Source organism: Ascaphus truei, chromosome 8, assembly GCF_040206685.1.
Source record: "Ascaphus truei isolate aAscTru1 chromosome 8, aAscTru1.hap1, whole genome shotgun sequence".
Classification (NCBI taxonomy): Eukaryota; Metazoa; Chordata; class Amphibia; order Anura; family Ascaphidae; genus Ascaphus; species Ascaphus truei.
The window spans coordinates 68413552-68419600 of record NC_134490.1 but is presented as its reverse complement, the minus strand read 5'-3'; the positions used below and the strand labels follow the sequence as shown (position 1 = coordinate 68419600).

Sequence of the window (6049 nt, the reverse complement as noted above, 5' to 3'; positions counted from 1 at the left end):
TAGAAAAGTGTTCAGAGTGTGTTTATTTTTCAGTTTGGAACAATGTATGTTCCAGTTTAGCATCGTGTGCTCTGCCTGACATGATTAAACATTTCCTGTGGTTGCTGAACCAGCAGATCACTGCTCTGCATTGTTTTCCTAATAATGCTTTTGGTGGAAATGACTTTCACAGCTGCAGTGGGAAGGATGCTAATCCCAAGAAGTCTCATTTTATGGTACAGTTCTCTCTCTTTTCTCTCTGAGATATAAAGCATTCCTTGCAGTCGGTGCTGCAGAAAGGGGCAGCCACGTCAGTTTGTCTAGCCTTAAATCTTGCTGTGGACTTCAGATCTGTTCAGACATGATAAGGCTGCATCTCATAATATTGTTGCTTGAGGATATGGTCATTAGCATCTCAGCGAAAGAACCATGTGACTTGCTTGAAACCATTTACTTTGCAGTTCTGCATACAACCCAACCTGATAGCACTTCCAAAAACCACACACACCGTATAAATGATGGATAAAAGAGAATAAGAGCCAGAGGTTAGAATGACTCGCACCGTTGGAAAGTAAACGTCATCAGACTTCCCTCAATTATGGTTCATTTGTCAGTGAGGATGAAGAATTGGTTTGCACGCCATCATTTCAGGTTTCTTCTTTTTATCTTCAGAGCGAAAAGTAATATGAGGAGTGATTGACTCATTTGACAGCCCTTTTTCCGGTTGTAATACTGCTCTGCAGCACATCATCTGTTTGGTCTCTTATCTTCTGAAGTGCATCCGGCAGCAGAAGGTGTATGTTGTGGCTTTAAACACATGACCTGAATTCAGGAAAACTTTTTTTTTTGTTGTTTTTTTTACCTGCGACACTTGTGCATTTCCTATAAATCTGTGATTTATGAGTCATTACCAGAGATGGAAAAGAATCCTGAGAACCAATATCTCAATGCGTTCCTGTTTGTTATACATTCTCCTTTTATTGTAACTGCTTTGTAGTTCGAAACAAGAAATGGTACTGTATGTGAATAGCGGAAATCTCCGAATAATTCCATTCGACTTTCTCAGTTTGCATGAAATTATTTCATTATTGCATCAATTTTATAATATAAAACAAATATATAATCACTGCGCTTCTCCATGTAAAGAGCATGCAGCTAGTGAAGAAACTGGCCATACAAAAGTGCAAAACAGAAAGTGAATCCTTTGATCAAAGGATGTATACCAAAAGTCTCCTTTTTTCTTATAGGTATTTACACCATACATTTATTTATATTCCCCAGTGATTGCTATCCCTTTGGGAGAAGCGCAGGGATTCACTTTCTGTTTTTCAATTTTATAATACACATACAATTAACTGCCTAATATGTTAACCTTAAAATGCAAACATTAATATTTATCGTGTTTTATTACAGTTCTATTTCCTAAATGTAGTATACGTACATCTTTGCTGCGCATTCTATTTATTTTGCACTGTTACATGTAATTAGTGACTGAAACTACCCTCTTTGCAGCAAGTGGAACGTGCAAATATAGACTCTAGGTACAAATGGATTACACGGTGTGTGTTAATCTCTACAGTCAGGGCTTTAAAACGGCAAACCTGGCCATTTTGGATATTTTACAGAATTCGAACCCTATGGTTTCCTGGGAGATGGACTGTGCTATATTTAGCTCCCGAGATGTCCCGGTTCCTGAGATACTTCCGGTTTTAATTACCAGTTTACTTTACATTATCTGTTGCGTCTTCCCATCAGCCTTTGGGATTTGGTGGCCATTTTGTTTTCCCAAAAGTGAGCATTAACACCAGCGACCAGTCAACGACTGAGCCACTGTTTGAGCCACCTTTTGCTGAAGCAGGGATATCCTTAAAACTTGGCATGTTGGTGGCCCTTGAGGACTGGCGTTTGCCACTCCTGCACTAGTCTATCATGCCCTCTGTCTCCCCTATCCTTTATTGTATAGGTTCACTATGCCACAGATAACTTCCAAAAATTCTGAAAGTGTAGGTTTTGCATCTGGGTGACCTTTTTTTTAAAAATGTTTTGTAAATGTAGAACTGATTTATTTTCTTCTAATGTTCTTCTTCACAGGTAATGGAAAGGCTGCTATTTACATAATTACGCTAATGGTTTTAAAAGTAATTTAAGACAGAGAATATTTCAATTGGTCACTTTCTCTCACTTCTGCGTTATTTTAGCTAGCAGGTCTGTATCCTGGGGCATTACAGCCTGAGATAACACTGCTATTGTGTATGTCATGTTTATGAACAGTAACCTATGTTTTGGCTACTTTGATGGTTTGAGCAGATGGGTCACCATGAGTGTTGGTAATAAAACAAAAGTATGTGCTACATTAAAACATTGTGAGGAAGGAAATTCCCCAATTTGACATCATCTGCTTATCTTATTTTTGCAACATTTATCTTACAATGAGAAATAATAATAACTTTCATTTCACACTTTTCCCCCAAAATACGTCACAACTACAGTATAGCTCGCCGTACACACAGCAACATAGGATGGTTACAGACCATCCCTGCCCAGATGAGCTACAGTCTGTGTTTTTGGTGCCTGAGGCACAGGGAGATAAAGTGACTTGTCCAAGGTCCCAAGGAGCCGACACCGGGAATTGAACCAGGTGCCCCTGCTTCAAACTCAGTGTCGTTGATTACAGTTAGTGCCGTTACTCATTGAGTCCCTTCTAATAAAAAAGGATTGGCTCTTTAATGACTTACTCAATGTGATTATGATTTAAGCATACTGTGGTGTATATTTTAATGCAATACATGGTATAAATGGACAGCGCCATTTTTTGCTTGTGTGTTCATCAAATATTAGCTCATTAAAGAGTGTTAATGAATTTCACAGATTGCTAGATGGCTATTTATGACATCTAAAGTCTTCAGGAGCTTGGATTCAGATTAAATGGAGAAATGATTATGTATGTTGATGCCTAATTTGATGCATCCCAATATGAGACGTGCATTGTGTAACCCCTCCCCAACACTTCCTATGTGTTCTCTACAGTAGGGATGGCCAACTCCAGTCCTCAAGGCCTGCCAACAGGTCACGGTTTCAGGATATTGCTGCTGACCCTTGAGGACTGGAGTTGGCCACCCTTGCTCTAGGCCAGGGGTGCGCAAACATGCTGGGTCCCCCCAGTCTGCTCCCCCCTGGGTCACGCCCCCCTTACCTTTTAATGCGGCGTCACTTGACCCAATAGTGTCATTTGATGCCCATCGGCATGGAGACGCGTGGCCTGAAGCCTGGTAAGTGAGTTTACAGAAGTCTCGCGCTGGAGAAGGGGGCCTCCGTAACCGCCCCAAAAAACTTTTGCGACCCCCAGTTTGCGCACCCCCTCCTCTAGGCATTTGTGGCAGATAAACAAAGCACTGCTTCATTTAAATGCTAAAGAGCTGCCATACCTTGCAGGAGACAGGCAAATGACAAACAAACCGGTTTAGGGTTTTCAAGCTGCATTTTTTCTTTGGGAATGAATGTCCTGAAAGCACAATAAAAAGATAGATGTAAAAGAGAACAAGACACAGGCTGCTATAACAAGGTGACTTAAAGCAAGGTCCTTAAGGAAATGTCGGACCAATTAAGACAGAGAATTGCAATCTTTAAAGTGTTGCTTTTACCCACTTGGAATCTTGTTGGGTTTTCTTCTCTCACTGGAACTCCTCTAAGGTTTTATTCAAGCAAGTGGGAAATTGAATATCAATTAGTTAAGATACTAAATAGGGATTGGATTTTGGTGGGTATTAAAGCTTAATTGAATTACTAGGGACCACACACTCCATTTTGGGCTAGTGCCAAAATACTGCAGAAGAATATATTCTGTTTTACAAAAGAAAAGGAAGAATTGTCTATCGGCTTTGTAATTAGAGCAATATGTTGATACATTTCCCTATTAAATGGTTGTGATTTACTGTTAGCTGTGCAGATTCCATTGCAGTTCTCATGGTTCTGGGGAACTTTATGTTGAGAATGTCCAGGCAAAAAAATTCTAAGGAATTTGATTTTTATGCATTTCTTCCACAGTTCATTTAACCCGTTGTGACGTCTACAGCAGATAATGATATGCAAATGAACACACTGAGATTGCTACTTTTAGCTTAATTTCCATTTTTTACACGAGCTCTTTGGAGTTTTGCTTGCTGTATTACACAGCTTGCTCAGCAAAGCTTGGGACAAGGAAATACAGAGTCCGACTTGGTGGCGATCATTGACTTGACTGGAATTTTCCACGCATTGGTGCCTCATCGGCACTAAGACACTTGATGGCGTAACCCTCAAAGATGGCTGTTTCATTATTTTGAACTCATCAATTTGAGATGGGTTACTCATTCTGCATTGTTTAACTGGTAGTCATTGCAAACCAGACACTATACAGTTTTGCTGCAGGGTTTTTTGCCACTATTTTGGTCACCTTGATTTTATTGTGTCTGGTTTCCCAATGGAAACAGACAGTCCATCAATTCCAGTGATCAAATATATGTTATAACTGGTATTCACTTTCCACTCGTCACTAGAGATTGCGAAACTGTCAACATCAGTTTCCTGGAATTGCCCAGGCTTTCCATTCAAAATCTGTTCCGTGGTGTAAAATCCAGTTCCAATCCGTGCGGATGAATCCAAAACCGCCGTTGGATGCAATTCATACAGAATGTTAAGAATCCAATCAGCGTATTCTGGAATTCGTTGGCGGATTTTTAACAATTGCACATGCATGTATGGATGCGTGTGTGTGTGTATCTTTATATAGCGCCCACAATGTACTCGGCACTTTACAAAAGTGACAATACAGGAAATTGTAATACAATAAGTGCAACAAACATAATCAGACAATAGGAAAGGAAATCCCTGCCCCGGAGAGTTTGCAATCTAGTGTACCAGCAAACTGGGGGGGGGGTGAGATTTTTTTGGGGTGGCGCGGGCAGTTGTAGAGGTCCCGCGCTCTTCTCCAAGGCATTTAAATTAAATGCCGGGGGACCGCGCAAGGTCTCTGCAACCTCTACTTACCGAGGTTTAGCCAGCTTCAGGATGCGTGACCATGGCAACGTGAGGTCAAATGATGCCGCGGATCACGTGACCCGGATGACGCCATGCGAGGTAAAGGGGGTTTGCGGGGCAGCAACGGAGGAGAGCGGGCAGGGGGGCGCAGCAAAAAAAGTCTGCGCACCCCTGTGCTAGTGCACAATGTGTTTCAATACTGTGCATTAGAAGCATGCATAACTGTATGTAGCGTCACTGTGCCTCTTTCCAGGTCTATGATAAAAGTAAAGTATGCTATAGACCCAGAAAACGTGCCGCTTAAACTGAAGTTGCCATAATTTCATTCAAACTATAAATTATCAAAAAATTCTCACATTTCATTTTTTTTCTATGTGCTAATTATGGTCAATTACTCTTTAGGAACTTCACTTCCAAGCTTCTTGGTTCAAGGACATCCACTGTTTGCATCACACAGCAATTTATTGCACCCTTAGGCTGCACTTATAGTGCCGGAGACTGCGACGTCGCGGCAAAACAAATGAATTGCCGCCGTCGCGCTCGCTTATAGTAGAAGCGACGGCTTGGTCGCGATCGCTGGAAGCCAAGTCAATTTGATTTTTCCAGCGATTGTGGCGTCACCGTCACTATAAGTGAAGTGCAGCCTTAGGCCGCGCTTATAGTGCCAATGTCGACCAAAAACATGCATTGCTGCCGCCGCTGCGTGCGCTTATAGTAAGTGCGACGGCGACAAAGCTACGTGGCGACGCGATTTTCGGAAGCTAGTTGAAAATAGTTGATTTTTCAGGGGCTGTCGCCTCATGTGACAGCCCCTGAACCAATCAATGCCCTGGTTGCCCGCGCCGCCGCCGCTGCAAAGCGAAATACAGCTTTTGCTTGCGGTGACGGGTGACGTCGCGGTTGCGGGCACTATACGCGCAGCCTTACATTGCTCTTTTATGGGCGTGTTAAACCAGGGGTGGCTAACTCCAGTCCTCAAGGGCCACCAACAGGTCCAGTTTTAAGGATATCCCTGCTTCAGCACAGGGGACTCGGTAGTTAGCCACTCCTGTCC

General features: G+C 42.2%; 1 protein-coding gene across 6 annotated transcripts in view; it reads left to right on the top strand.

Annotated features, from left to right (window-relative positions):
- Positions 1 to 6049, top strand: part of LZTS2 (leucine zipper tumor suppressor 2) — a 123094-nt gene that overhangs the window by 86940 nt on the left and 30105 nt on the right. The gene's annotated exons all lie outside the window — the stretch shown is intronic.